This window comes from Microtus ochrogaster, chromosome 5 (genome assembly GCF_000317375.1).
Source record: "Microtus ochrogaster isolate Prairie Vole_2 chromosome 5, MicOch1.0, whole genome shotgun sequence".
In the NCBI taxonomy this organism is placed as follows: domain Eukaryota; kingdom Metazoa; phylum Chordata; class Mammalia; order Rodentia; family Cricetidae; genus Microtus; species Microtus ochrogaster.
The window spans coordinates 90,048,189-90,063,786 of NC_022012.1; the positions used below are offsets into that span (position 1 = coordinate 90,048,189).

At 38.1% G+C, this 15,598-nt stretch overlaps 1 protein-coding gene across 1 annotated transcript in view; it reads right to left on the bottom strand.

Annotated features, from left to right (window-relative positions):
• The window catches only part of Zcwpw2 (zinc finger CW-type and PWWP domain containing 2), a 115,114-nt gene that overhangs the window by 98,988 nt on the left and 528 nt on the right, over positions 1–15,598 (bottom strand). The gene's annotated exons all lie outside the window — the stretch shown is intronic.

Genomic DNA, 15,598 nt, shown 5'->3' on the forward strand with positions numbered 1-15,598 from the left:
CAGATCTCTGTGAGTTCAAGGCCAGCCTGGTCTACAAGAGCTAGTTCCAGGACAGGCTCCAAAGCTACAGAGAAACCCTGTCTCGAAAAAACAAAACAAAACAAAACAAAAAATTTAAGGCAAAAGATGTCACTTTGGAGAAGAGATTTTGCTTTTGTTTCCACAGGAAATGAGATACTGTGGATTCCCTCTGGGTTAAGAAAAATCAGGTGTGACCAAGGAAATCCCACTGAAAAATCCCTGATAAGAGTAGATGGCCCAGATGATCCAACATTTCAGGGGACCTCTGTTGGAGTTTCCTCTGAGTTCTACATCCAGAATAGCATCAAGACTGCTGGCTGAGATAATCAAATCTCACAGAATATTCCAGTCAGGAATTGATCATAATCCTAAATTTTCTTTATGTCCCCATAAGATTATCAGTGCCCCAATTAGCAGGAAGTAGCCTAGAAAACTACGCCCATATTCCCAAAAATAGGTTACGGATGTTTGTCTTTGTTTAGAGTGTTGCTTACAAGTTGTTATAAATAATGGTCAGCAAAAAAGCTAAATAAAGGAGATTCAATTCAGAGTTCTTGTTCTGAAAAAAAGTGAGGGTTAAGTGCTGTGGGACAATGGTATTGAACTCTGTAAAGATTTGCCACTTGTACTGGTTTAAAATGCTGATTGGCCAGTATTCAGGAAAGAAGTATAGGCAGGGCAACCAGAACAGGAGAATTCTGGGAAGAGAAAGGCTCAGTCTGCAGTCATCACCTAGATGTAGAGGAAGCAAAATAAGAATGCCTCACTGATAAAAGATACCAAGTCACATGGTTAACAGAGACAAGAATTATGGATTAATTTAAGATGTAAGAGTTAAAAAGAAGCCTGAGCTAATAGACCAACCAGTTTATAATTAATGTAGACCTCTGTGTGTTTCTTTGGGACTAAACAGCTGCAGGACAGAAACCTCTGTCAACAGGTTTTTATATTATTCTGCTTTACATGCGTGCTCCTACTCAATACCACTAGACTACAGGTTCTTTGAGAGCACAGACATTACATTTTTATCTCCAGAAATGAATGGATTTGATAGACATGCTATTCTATAATACACTAACCTGTAAATACCCAAAAAAGTGGTTTATATCTTGGAATTCACTGATTCCACATTTCACTGCAGCACCCGGAACTGGCTAAATATTCCAACAGATGGGAAAGGGATCAGAGAGCAATTTTTATTTATAACAAGTATTATTAGTTAAATTGAATTTATTAAAGGGACCACCAAGACTGCAGGGTAACTAATAACTTAATACAGTATATTATAAAGATCTATAGTCTTCAAATAACATTCATGAGCCAGAGAAGTCTATGTAGATTTTATTTTTAAAAAATTTCCAAAGATATTTGTATTCTGTGAGCATTATTTTAGTGTTATGCTGCAGCTGATTTTGAAAAAATATCAGAAAATACAGTATTCTTGAGTTGAAATATTATATAGTCCCATTGTTGAATAGAACAAGGATGTTTTAAGATGGAGAATTGCCAAGAAAATATGGTGAAGCATAAATTTTTATTACAATGTATATATATTTTGTGACTGATGTATCCCAGATGGTGAAATTACAACATACCCAAGGAGTTCTGAAAAGCATCAGAATTTAATGAGACAGTATGAATAAATACATACAGAGTAGGAATGAAGATAAATGGCTGCTTATAATAGAAATAGTTTTTATTATTTGTGTGTGAATGAGGAAAATAATGATTGTTCTTCCAAACTAAAAAAAGGGAGAAGAAGAAAGGTGTCATTGTACTGTCCCAGCACTGTGATTAGAGGAAATGCATCACTTTAGTTCAGCCTCTCATAGATGGTTCATCTTTTCTGGAATGGATAAAAACAACAGTATCCATACCAATTCTCCAGACTAATGTTTTGTCTTTAAGTAGGGTCTCCTATGTAACACAGGCTATCAAAGAACTCAAGATGCTCCTGACTCACCAGCTTGATGTTAAGATTGCAGGCAGGCCCCTCCCCAAAGCAGATAGCTTTTTTCTATTTCCATCATTTGCAATTTCTTGATAATAACTCACTTATAATCAAGACCATAATTCTGAACATATAATGTTTCTTCAGCCCTTTATTTTAAAAATAAAATATGCACTAGTACCATTTAGAAAACATAAGCAACATTATAGGCTGCCTATCTGTGCTGTGCCAACCTCCAAAGAGAACTTAATATATGATAAAGAAAATCTAGTTATTGCTATGCATTAGATTTCATAACACATTAGAAATAGAAAAAGTTCAGGACTTGGTCAAAAGCATAATGGCTGACATTGAATAAAGGGGAAAACTTCTAAAATATGAAAACTCATAAACATTAAAAGTGTCTATGGGTTGGTTAGGCCTTCAAGCACTGTACAGTGCATACAGAAGAGGTCTAGAACAACCCAGAACGTGAGACAGATTTAAGGTCTGCATCCCTCGTTGGGCCAGGCATGAGGAAACTGGTTTGATGACTTTTGTTAAATGAAGCAGTGATGGTTGGTGTCAGGGTATGTGGTGGGATTAACCAAAGTCTCCAGGAAAAAAAAGTTGCCGGAGAGCTTTTATACCCAGAAGCAACTGCCTCAGTCTATCTAGGACTTCATCAGACAAAGTAAACAAAGAATTCATAAATGGAATGACAGTGACTCTTAAATACACAGATGACCATCTGGTAATAATAATAAAAAATAACAATGAAAGACAGGAAGCACAATAGAAGAACTCACAACCCATAAAATATGGTTTTAATAGGGAACATTGTATGGTATTATTAATTACATATCGTTAATATGAGAAAGAACATAATATAATGGAAATTTTAAATCAAAACATTAAAACTGTAAATCAATTCCAATTCAAAAAGTAAAACAAATAAAAGATTTATTAAGGAACTTCAGATTTTAGCTATAGGCCAGCAAAGAGAGGTTAAGTGGGCCAAGAAATCTGAGGTCTGCTGCATCCTCAGGGCCAACATGGTGGAAGGAGAGAACTTACTCTTGCAAGTTGTGCTCTGGTTGCCACAATATGCCGTGACATACATGCATATATGCAAAAAATAAATAAATGTAATTTTTAAAATGAAGTTAAAATTTTTGTCACAGGACATATCCCAAACTTAAGGAATAGATTTGTAAGAGAAATGGACAAGAAATCAAAAAGCAAACAGAGAGCAAATAAAATTGATCAATGTATTAGTCTATGATGCCCACCGTAACCATCTGTCATAGAACAGGTTACTAAAATAAGAGACATTTCTTTTTGTCAGTAATGTAGACAAGACCTTTAAGACATGCATTCTAATTGGTTGGTTTTCTGATAAGGACTTTTCTGGCTAGGAGACTAAGATATGATAGTTTTTCATGTGGCATTTCCTTGATGTGTGCAAGAGGAGCCAGAATGGACCCCTGGTGACTCTTCCCATGAGATACTAATACTGTAAGGATTTTTGTGCTATATTTCAGAGGCTGTGGGAGAATTCATACACATTACGAGGTAGTGTGTACACATGACGGTATGTAACCAGTTTTTTTTTTCAAATGTAAATCATACAAGTTTAGATAAACAACTATAAAATTTAAGTTACAAGTTGGGTGTGGTGGCACATACCTGTAATTCCAGTACTTAGGAGTCCGAGGAAAAAGGATTTGCTATGAATATTTGAGGTCAGCCTAGGCCACATTGTCCCTGTCATTAAGTAACATTTTGTTCTTCTGGGGTCTTTGATGAAGTTAAAGTCTAGATAGACATAAGCTTTCCTTAATTATGATAAAAGGTAAATTAGGTACACAAAGATAAGATAAATAATAGAATATTTTCTCTAAATTTGCCAACTACAAATGGACTGGATATCGTAACTGTAATTCTTATTTAATAACTGTTTTGTTGTATATAATTTTACTATGTTAAAATTGAAACCTTTTTAATTAGACAGAAAAGGGGAATATTCCTTTACACTGTGTGAATGTGTGTGTGTGTGTGTGTGTGTGTGTGTGTGTGATTTGTTTAATAAAGAAGCTGACTGGCCAGTAGCTAGACAGGATAGGGTTAGGGAGAGAGCCAAATGGAGAATGCTGGGAAGGAGGAGGATTCAAAGGAGTCATGAGCAGATGCAGAGAGAATCAAGATAGGCATACCATATTGAGAAAAGGTACCAAGTCATGTCGCAAAGTATAGATAAGAAATATGGGTTGCAAGAGGCCGTGAGAGTATACAGCAGTTGATAACTAGTGTTCAGCAGGTCTACCCACCAGACAAATGACTTGGTAAAGTCATGGGTTATGGACTGTAAATGACTGGTTGCTTCTGTCTGTAATTTATCTCATGTGCTGCCACATTCCTTCCCTAATAACAGCTATGAGTGTTTTCCCACTGCTTGTGTATTTATCTCATGTATATATTCCATCTTTTGGGCACACGCATAGCTATGGATGGTCAGGAAGATGATTTCTGCTTAGGATGTATAATTCTGATGAACAGAAATCATACTAGAATATCTTTCATTATTCAGACTGACATAAGAAAGTAATACTTTAAGTCACAAAGACAGATAGGTTTAGAATTCAGAACAAATTCAAAACAGACTAGCTGCCCCTACAGAGAATACACAAGGACAAATTCCCAGATGTTTATTGCTGACTCAAAGTCAAGCTTGAGACAACTTTGACAGACATAAACCTCATGTAATAATGGACTTTCTGATAGAACATCCCCATTGTCTCAGTGTGTGGGTGCACCCCTCGCGGTCCTGAGTTCCATGCTCGTACTCTCTTTCCTTCTGCTCCTGATTTGGACCTTGAGATTTCTGTCCGGTGTTCCAATATGGGTCTCTGTCTCCTTTCATCGCCTGATGAAGGTTAATATTCAGGAGGATGCCTATATGTTTTTCTTTGGGTTCTCCTTATTTAGCTTTTCTAGGATCACTAATTATAGGCTCAATGTCCTTTGTTTATGGCTAGAAACCAAATATGAGTGAGTACATCCCATGTTCCTCTTTTTGCGTCTGACTTACCTCACTCAGGATACTGGGTCTGAAAAAACCTGGGATAAAACTGGACTCGCTGAACATAGCGGACAATGAGGACTACTGAGAACTCAAGAACAATGGCAATGGGTTTTTGATCCTACTGCACATACTGGCTTTGTGGGAGCCTAGGCAGTTCAGATGCTCGCCTTACTAGACCTGGATGGAGGTGTGTGGTCCTTGGACTTCCCACAGGGCAGGGAACCCTGATAGCTCTATGGGCTGACAAGGGAGGGGAACTTGATTGGGGGAAGGGAAGGGAAATGGGAGGCGGTGGCGGGGAAGAGACAGAAATCTTTAATAAATAAATAAACGGAAAAAAATTAAAAAAAATAATGGACTTTCTGCATATACTACTACTCAGAAACCAGCTAACTAATTATTATTGTTAAATCTTGAATTTCAATGCCATTTTCTATCTGAGAAGCTCACCAACTTAGAGCTACATGCATGGCCAAGCATTACTCACTAGCCAGTCAATACAACCTCCCCAGCCTGAAAATAACTGTGTGATTTTTCATGTGTTTTTAGAATGAGTCAGGCCCTGAAAATGTAACACATAATTGTTTAGAGTTTGGCTATGAGAGATGCAATATAGAATGATGAAAAAAACTACATAGAGTTAAGAGAGGCTATGGAGAGCTAACTAGGGAGGCTGCTAGGTAGAACAATGAGGAAGCTGTGCAGAGTTAATTAAAAAACTATAAAGAGCTATGTAGAGGAGCAAGAGAGATTTTTCTCAAAGCAAAGTAAAGAAAAAGTCACCATCAAAAAGCATCTGTGTTTCCTTATTTTTCCCTTCAGAGAAAAAAGTCTAACACTGCATTCATGGATTTTTTTTTTTGCATACCCTGAGTGCTGACTGGAGGCTGTGGGGGGGGGATTTAGTGATAATGGGTTAATTTAAATGTAAGAGTTAGCTAGTAACAAGCCTGAGCTATTGGCCAAACATTGATAATTAATATTAAGCCTCTGTGTGGCTACTTGGGAGTGGCTTGCAGGACATGAAACTTCTGCCTACACTACATAATAATTTTAGGGACAGCCTGGGCTATATCATGAAATCCTGTCTCTCAAAACTGACAAAAAATTTACAAATGAGTGTTTATTATTGGTATTATAAAATTTCAAAGCCGAATTTTTAAAAAAGGAGCAAGAAAACAAAATTTTAAGTAGAAGATATATTTCCTCTCATTAGAAATGTCTGAGTTCCTAATTTTTCTCCCCTGAAATTTAGAAAATTAGAAACAATGGTTTTTCAGTTTGGCCTTACATTGGAGAGGGTTTTGTGAGAACGCTAACATTCAAGATACATTAACCACAGAACATGTGTAGCAATATTTCATTTGTACTTTAATAAATAAAGCTTGTCTAAAGATCAGAGAGTAAAACAGCCCCACTGGTCAGCCTTACAGATCAGGCATTAGTGATGCACACCTTTAATCCCAGTAGCCACACTAGTTTGCCGTGGATTTTAGTGGCAGTAGTGATGCATGCCATTAATTTTAGCACTAGAGAGGAATATAAGACAGGAGGACACAGCTCTTAAACTCAGTCTCATTCTGAGGATTCCTGGAAGCAGGATTGTCATTTCAGACTAAGGTAGAGGTAAGAGTCAGTGGCTGCAGGTTTTTCTTTTCTGACCTTCAGGTTGAACTCCAGTATCTGTCTCTGGGTTTTATTAATCATGCTACATATCTAAATGTCCAAAAGCCTGACTACAGGAAGCAAAACCAGACCTGCTAACTTAGAATGGGGATACATGTCTTTGTTTCTTACGGAATTTTCTTCTACTATAAAGTGAGGAGGAGAAACAGTCCTTTAAAACAAGCCAAAGGCCCACTTTACTCAGGTAAAACATTCACAAAGACCAACTGAATCTGTAGCTAAAACCAACTCATGCAATTTATAGCAAAATCACCTGTCATAAGACTGTGAGTCCTTGTTTATGCACATGGAAAGTCATACAGACACATACTACAGGAACACTGACTTCTTTCTTTTCTGAACAATGTAACTTTTTAATAGCATACATAGCTATTGCATGGTTAGTGCTGGGTTCAATGCACCCAAGACCCCTTGATACTTAAGTTCTGGTTTTTCTTAAAACCACTTATTATATTAAACACTATAGAATATTAATACATGGGTGGTGACACACAATACCATGCTGTCAAGTGACTTGCTTATATATTTAAGAATTAACTCTCACATTTGTAGTGTTAGCCTTTGCTAGCCCAGTCTGATCTGACTAGTATTTTGGTAGTCAGAAGAGTTAGTGAGCAGAACTTCAATAAACTTTACATCAAAATTGCTAGTAGTTCTACTGTAGAATCTGTATTAAGTTAGTAAAGATCTCTTACTAGGAAATGTCTTAGGGTTTCCTAGTGCTGCAAATAGACACCATAACCAGGGCAATTCTTATTTGTTTAAAAAAAAAATTGAGGTGGCTTGCTTACTACCAATTTCAGAGGTACCATCATGGCAGGGTGTTGGTATACAAAAGAGTTCCACAGTAGCCCGGAATGGAGTATAACAAAGGTTTATTTATTTGGGGATAAACTCACAGAAAGAGTAGTGATCTGTGGTCCTCTGCTTGTCCTGAGAACTGGAACCAAATCCAACAGCAAGAGGCCTGTTAAGCTTTTTGTCTGCATTTATAGTATCAAAGTAGATCAGTATCTTAAAGGCTACTTGCTGAAGGAATTCCCACAGCACCTCCCCCTTTTGTCTAAATAAGAGAATTCTAAGTCTAATACAAAATTATATATAATAAGAATAAATATCAAGTATTGTCCAGGGAAGAGACAAAATATAAATAAAAATTAGAATTACAACCAGCATAAACCACATCAAGCAAGAAACATATGCTAAGTATTTCAATAGTTATCCTATCCTAAGGAGTCGAAGTCTTATATTAAAAATGGCTTGGCTAAGTCATGAGAGGAAAGTAACTATGACTAGTTTAAAGACCTGAGAAGGGAAATAATATTACTGGAATAAACAGAAAGTACAATCAAGCAACTTCCAAAAGGTGCAAGGAAGGACAGAGACAAGCGGCTACCTGGGCAATCACCCAAAGTCTCCTTCACAATGTTGGGGCAACCAATTTTGGCTAAGGTCTAGAGTATCTGACAGACCATTTTCAGAGGTAGTACTATTTGAAAAACCATCTTACCCTGTCTTTGATATGGGATTCCCCTCCGTATACTGTGAATACCATTAGTTAATAAAGAAGCCTGTGATAGGGTAGAGCAGAGCTAAGTGGGGAAAACTAAACACAATGCTGGGAGAAAAGAGGCAGAGAGAGTGAAAAGCCATGGAGTTGCTGCCAGAGACAAACATGACAAAACTTTGCCGGTAAGGCACAGCCACATGGCCATACACAGATTAATAGAAATGGGTTAAGTTAAGATGTAAGAGTGATCTAGAAATATGCTTAAGCTATTGGCCAAACAGTATTTCAAATAATATAGTTTCTGTGTGATTATTTCGAGTCTGAGCAGCTGGGAACAAACAAGCAACCTTCTACAACATGTCTTGGCAAGGTTTGGGCAGTCTTTTTGCTTGTATCCTGCTTATCCAGTCTGGACACCATGCATTTTGTCAGTGGTTGGGTTTGCCAAGAAGAAAACAAGCTCCAAGTTGAGTGTCTTCAGTGCCCATCATTCTCTCATAAATAAATTGGTGCTGCCAGGAGCAACTGTGTCTCATATCAACAGAATCCTGTCATTTAAATATCATATTTTACAATTCTTTGAAGTGTTTGAAGATTACTTATCTATGCGGAATACAATCTCTATGTATCTAAAGAATCTCCTTAGTTTAACTATGACAAACATGGATGACTATTGACTGTAATTTTTCATATCTAAATAACTAAGAGACTAAGGCTTCATATTAAAAAAAATAAACAATCTTTAAACAAATGTGTGGCACATGAGGACAATGGCCCTAAAATGTAAATAAAATAAAAGTATCTTGATCCGAGGAAGAAATGTATAGTGCAATATGATAAATATATCCTAAAACTGCATCAATATACAAAATATGGCGGCATGCAGGTAGATGTGGTGCTGCCTATATCTTGGCTTGCAGGCAACAGGAAGTCAACTGACTCACTGGGCAGTATCCTGAGCATAGGAAACCTCAAAGAACTTCCACAAAGTGACACTCTTCCTCCAACAAGGTCATACACTCCAACAAAGTGACACTTAATAGTACCATTCCAATCAATGAGATCATGGGGCCAATTTCATTCAAACTACCACAGGATAGAAAATAGTTTGAAAAATGCTTCAACCACAGCTTCTCATTATAGAGAATTACACATGGGTTGTCATTCAATGAATACTGTTTCTGTTCCCTGAATTTCAATGCCATTCGTTAGAAAGGGATTTTAAAACACTTAAGAGCATTATATAGCTGTGGGGAGCCGTTCCCACATACTCCATTGCAAGATGGCGCTGACCATCAGCACCACCACCGTAATCAAGCCAGTGCGCATGTGCATGGTAAATGACAGTTTACCTTGTCAAGCCAGTGCGCATGCACATAGTAACTTTCCATCCCTTGCTCTCTGCCTCTCCTGTGGCGTCATAGGGTTTGACAGGCTGCAGCCAGTCAGAGTTTGACACGTCCGAGGCGAGGACTGTTAAGCTATATATAAAAGGGCCGGGTTTTCAACCCTTGAGGTCTTCGCTCTGTAAGCTTATGCTCTCCCTCTCAAGACGCATAAAGCTTTTCTGCAGAAGGATCCTGAGTGTGCCGCGTCGTTCTTGCTGGCGAGACGGTAGCGCGGGACATATAGCAGCAGCTGGTATTTCTTTAAAATATTCAGTATTTTAAATGGTATATGCACTCCCCCTTCCCCTTTTTTATTAACCTAGACAGTAGTTTCCTAGATTGTGAAAGGAAGAAGAATCAAAAACATTGCAGAACTTGTCTTTATCAGAATACAAGTCAAAAGCAGTGAAGTCACTGTTATGGACTGAACTATATCCTCCTATTTCCCAACCACAACCATCAAATTCATACGTTGATTCACTAGCTCACCTGTAACCCAGAACCTTAAGAGCAGATTAAATTTGGGTCATCTGAGTAATCTAAATCCAATTGGTATCATTACACAGGAAGAAATCAGAACACAAACATATACATAGAGAATGGTGTGAGGAAACAGGACAAAGATGGCCATTCAAGCCAAGAAAGGTAACTCAAATGCATCCTAACCTTGCTGACACCTTGATCTCAGATTTTTAGTTTGTTCAACTACTTTACATGCCAATTTGACTGAGGCATTAATCTAGTTGGGTATTACTGTTGTTGTTCTTGCTGTTGTTGACTGGGGCATTGGACTGGTTGGGTATTATTGTCACTGTTGTTGTGGTAGGAGGAAGAGGAGCAGCAGCAGCAGCAGATCTGTGTAAATTTTCCCAGAAGACATCAGCATTTCAGTTTGTGAAATCTTGACAGCACCAAAAGAACATAATGGCGAAGGAGGACTGAATTCACTTTCTTAATGTTTAAGCTGAACATTAACATTCTTCTCCTATTGCTCCTGATTTGGGGGTTTTCCAAATCTATAATTTAGCCTATAACACTGGTTACTTGGCTTTCAAATTGTAATACTTCTACACTGGCTTCCTCGACTAAGCTAAAACCTGAACTATGGTCCAGCTAGGTCACACCCAGCTATATATTCACAATAGTCAAATTACAGAGCTAGCCTGAGCCACCAACAAATCAGTGGATAAAGACAATGAGCCATATATAAACAGTGCAGTCGTATTCTTCCCCAAAAAGAATGAAATTACAACATTTGCAGTAGAATGTTTGACTGGAGTTATCTCACAGAACAAAAACAATAAATATTCAGAAAGATAAACATCATGTTTTCTATTATATGTAGAATCTACATTTTAGAAAACATGAAGGTAGAAAAGAACTTGTTTATGTATGATGGAGAACCCAGAGGGAGGGTAGATGGGGCCAAGGCAGTGTGAACAAGGGGTCAATATGCTCAAAGTACAGAGTGCATATGTATGAATGTCATGTTGAAATCCACTATTTTGTGCAAATAATATACAACAAAGAAATTAATCTTGCAACTGTTTTGGTTAATAAAAATATAGAGAAAAGTCAAGAAAGACATCCATACACAAATGTGCACACACACATGCAAGAGCACATACCCAGACATTCACATGCCTACACATGAGCATGCATAAACACAGATACAGATGCAAAAAAATAATCTATGAGAAAAACCAATATTAGTGCTTGGCACACAGAAGAATCAACAAATGTGAGATTTCTTTTTTAGACTCCTTTTAAATGTAGTTAAGAAAATTGAAATATGCAAGAACAAATGCAGAATGAGAACATGCTAATTATCTTGTCTTTCATGATTTTTTTCTCAAATGATGAACTTAAATATTTAGTTTGCATCTAATCTTTAAAGTGCATTTATCCTTAATCTCCTCTATGATGCAAATTTAACATTCACTGTTCATTCATTTACCTAATTAACAAATTTGTGCCTATAAGTCAACTTTAGATTACACTTAATGATTCAACAAAAGCTTATTAACAGCCTATTATCTGTGCGAGACTATCATTTAGAGGCTAGTTTATGCAGATACTGCTGGTTAGCTTCTAGCATAGTTCTAAAATGCTTAATAATAATTTTTTATCTTGTCCAATAGTGAATATTCCGGTGGATTTCATCCAATTTGAGAAACCAAAGTAGCAGGGAAGAAAATCCATCAACATGATTAAAGGCTAGGTTTCTTGAAGCAGCTGTAGTCTGCTGCTTTGGAAATATTCAAGGATGGGCTGGAAAGACTGCTCAGCGGTTAAGGGCATGCACCACTCTGCATAGGACTAGAATTCAGTTCCCAGCACTCACACTGGGCAGCTCACAACCACCTATAACTCCAGCTCCACATGTCCAGAATCCCTCTTCTGGCCTCTGTAGGTACCCATACTTATATGTACATGTCCACATAAACACACATGCATACCATTAAAAAATAAATCTTTAAAATTTTTTCCAAGAGAAAGTAAAAACTAATAAAACAAAGAAAATAATCATAGAAACTTTATAAATTATACTAAATGCAAATTTAAATCTTAGTAACTGATCTATGTAATATAGACGTACACAGGACAGCTGCCAGTGAGGGACTGTTTTGATTTCACATAAAGGAAACCTGTAGTTTTTTAGTCTTTCAGTACCTGGCTTATTTTAAATAACCCAATGTTCTCATTTTCACCTGTGTTGTTGCAAATAACAGGGCTTCCTTTCGTAAGACTAGACAATATGCCACTGTCTTCTTATACCACATTTCCATTGTCCAGTCACCATTGGCAGACCTGAGGCTGTTTCCACATCTTAGCATTAAGAACACCAATGAAATGAACATTCCCATTCCAGATCCCATTATCAGTCTTTTGGGGAAAAACACCCTGCAGCAGGATTACTTGATCATGTGCTAGTTCTATTTTTAGTTTTTTGTTTTATGTTGTTTTTGAGCTATGTGATACAATGAGGGTGGGCTGGAGTTCACTGTGTAGCCTGAGACTTTCCTAGTAACCTTGAGATACTTAACCTTCATGCCAGCTTCATGGGGTCTAGAATCACATGGAAACAGATCTGGCTAGGGAGTTTTTAGGCTGGGTTAACTGAGGAGGAAAGACCAACCATGTTTGGTATCATCCCTTAGGTGAGAGTCCTTGACTAAAAAATTTTAAAAAGAGAGCTGGGCACCAAGTTTTATCTCTCTGCTTCCAGTTGTGGATGAAATAAATCTAACAGCTGCCTCATGACTTTCTTGACATGATTCCCTCACACTGTGAGCTAAAGTCTGAAGTAAATTTTCTCTTAAGATGCTTTTCCAGGCATTTTGTCACAGCAATGCAGATAAGCTGTTGTAACTGTGGTTCAAGGGGGTCAGATTCAGTTGGTAGCAAAACTGGCAGTGCTGTCCATATGGTACTGGTTTGGCAGGCATAAAAGATGCAAGGTTGAGGGGGACATTTCAGAGAGCCACTGGCCACAGCATGAAGCTGTGAAGATGAAGCCTAAATTACAATGGAGACCCAAGGTTGTATAATTGTCAGGAAGGTTGGTTGTCGGCTGAGAAAAGCTGCTGGTACAAAGTAGAGAAGGCGCAAGAGAAAGGTGATATTGCTGCAGGCAGAAGAGCTGGTCGGAAATACAAAAGTCCTTTTGGAATACAGATGAGTCCATCACCAGACCCAGATGTTGGACATGGAGCTAAGGGGCTTGGTGTTTACCATGAGGGGTTTTGATCTTACTTTGATATGACTTTTCCTTATTATATGCCCATCCCTCCCTTTCGGGATAGAACTATTTATTCTGTGGAATTATTTATTGCATGTTAGACGTAACATGTTTTGGTTTTTGTTTGTCTCTTTTGATTTTTTTTTTCATGTAAAAGGGGGTACATGTTACAGTTAAATGATTTGGTCCCAGAAGAGACTCTGCCCTTATGCTTTTGAACAATGTCAGTACTGTGAAAGATGATAGAGACATTCAAAGGTAGAGTAAGTGTATTTTTCATTATGAGATGAAAATGAAACACTAGGCGACAGGGATGGAATGTTACGATTTAAATTGACATGTTTGTCAGGTTGGCAAGGGATGTGTTGGTTAATCTTGATTGTCGACTAATATGGAATTTAACATCACCATGGAAACCAACCTCTGGATGTGTCTGTGAGGCTGTCTGGGCTACACAGGAAGGAAGCCCTGGTCTAAGGTGAGGCTGTCTAGACTGGGCTACACAGGAAGGAAGAGCTAACCTAATGTGGGCAGCAGCAACATTCAATGTACCAGGACACCAGACTGAATAAAAATGGTGAAGGCAGCAAACACTGGCACTCCTCCCTCTGTGCTTCCTGACTGCAGCCACAAAGTGACCAGTCACCTGTCTCCATGCCTCCCCACTATGATGCACTGCACCCTTAAGCTGTCAGTCAAAATAAACTTGTCCTTCCTTAAATCACTTTTTGCCGAGGATTTTTTTTTTGCTACAACAATGAGAAAAGTAACTTATACATCAAGTTTTCTTATATACCAAGTTCTTTGATTTTGCTAGTATTTTAAAAACTGTTTTAATACTTAGTATTTTTATTAAAACTATTCCCTCCCTAGAAGACTTTGTCTGTATGTAAGACATATAGAGAGAATGCTTCTAAAATGCACTGATAGCATGGCATTGAGGACAGCACCAACAGGAAGACTCCGCTCTTACAATGTGGCAATTCTGACACCTTAATTCTGTTCAGCTGATATTAAGAATCACGTCTAACAAGGTCCACAGAGAATACAGTATTCAGAATATAGAACAGACCACAGAAAATATGATCCAGGGGGTGGAATGATGAAATTTCAGTATACAATTTATATAAAGAAACTAACTGAAAACTTTATTTCTCTAAAAACATGATTCGTACTAAAGCATTTTTCAGAGATGAAGCACTTAAAAAAAATTAAAACAAAAGAGTTGGCACTAGATAGAAGGCCCAGTGGTTAAGAGCACTGCCTGCTCTTCCCAAGGACCTAGGCTCAATTCTCAGCACCTACAGGGAGGCTCACAACTTATGCAAACTCCTGATGGCAGTGATACAGTGCCCTCTTCTGGCCTGCATGTGTACTGCATGAACATACACAAGCGGGCAAAGCACCACACACATTAAAAACAGTAACACTTTAAAAGTTTTTTCATTGCTCAAGCAAGCTAATTAATCAAAATAAGACTTGTATAATCATAAAAATAAGTATCTGCCCCAAAGAGAGCTGCATCACAGTCACGAGTTATGCCAGGGTCCATCTATTTTGTTTGTTCAAATGCAGATCTACTCCAGTGAAAAAGGTACCTACCCGGAGACAGTGTTATATCCTGAAACCTTCCTACAGAACACTGACAACGTTTAAGGTTCCAGTTGACAAAATAGTATTTAAGAATGTACCAAGGAACATGAGCTTTTCTAGTCGGCAGTAAATGGGCGTTAACTTTCTATAACTGACTCTCACAGTTAACCGGAAATAATCTGGAGCCTGTGGGCTTCTGTCTGTGACTCCCCAAGATTGTAATGAACTCATCTATACCTAAGCACACAATCCATTGTCCTCAAGAGCTTACACAGCATGCACAAGACCTCGGGTTCAATCTCTAGAGCTGCACAGAGTTTGGTAATGTGTGTGAACCCAGCACCTGGGTGGTGGAAGCACAAGGACCAAGAAATTCAAGAGTCTAAAGGCCAGTCTGGGCTACTTGAAGCCCTCCAGGTCCGAAAGGGAGGGAGGGAGGAGGGAGGGAAGGACGGAGAGGAGGAGAAAGGAAAAAAAAGGGGGAAATAAGAAAAAGGGGGAAAAGAAAAAGAAAGGGAGAAAGAACGAAAAAACGATCAAAAGAAAGAAAGGAAAACGAGAAAAAGTAAATGATTTAGTCAGCTAGATGCTCATTCTTCACCTGGTGTTGGAAAACGTGTGTTTGTAGCCACCCTGGGATGCA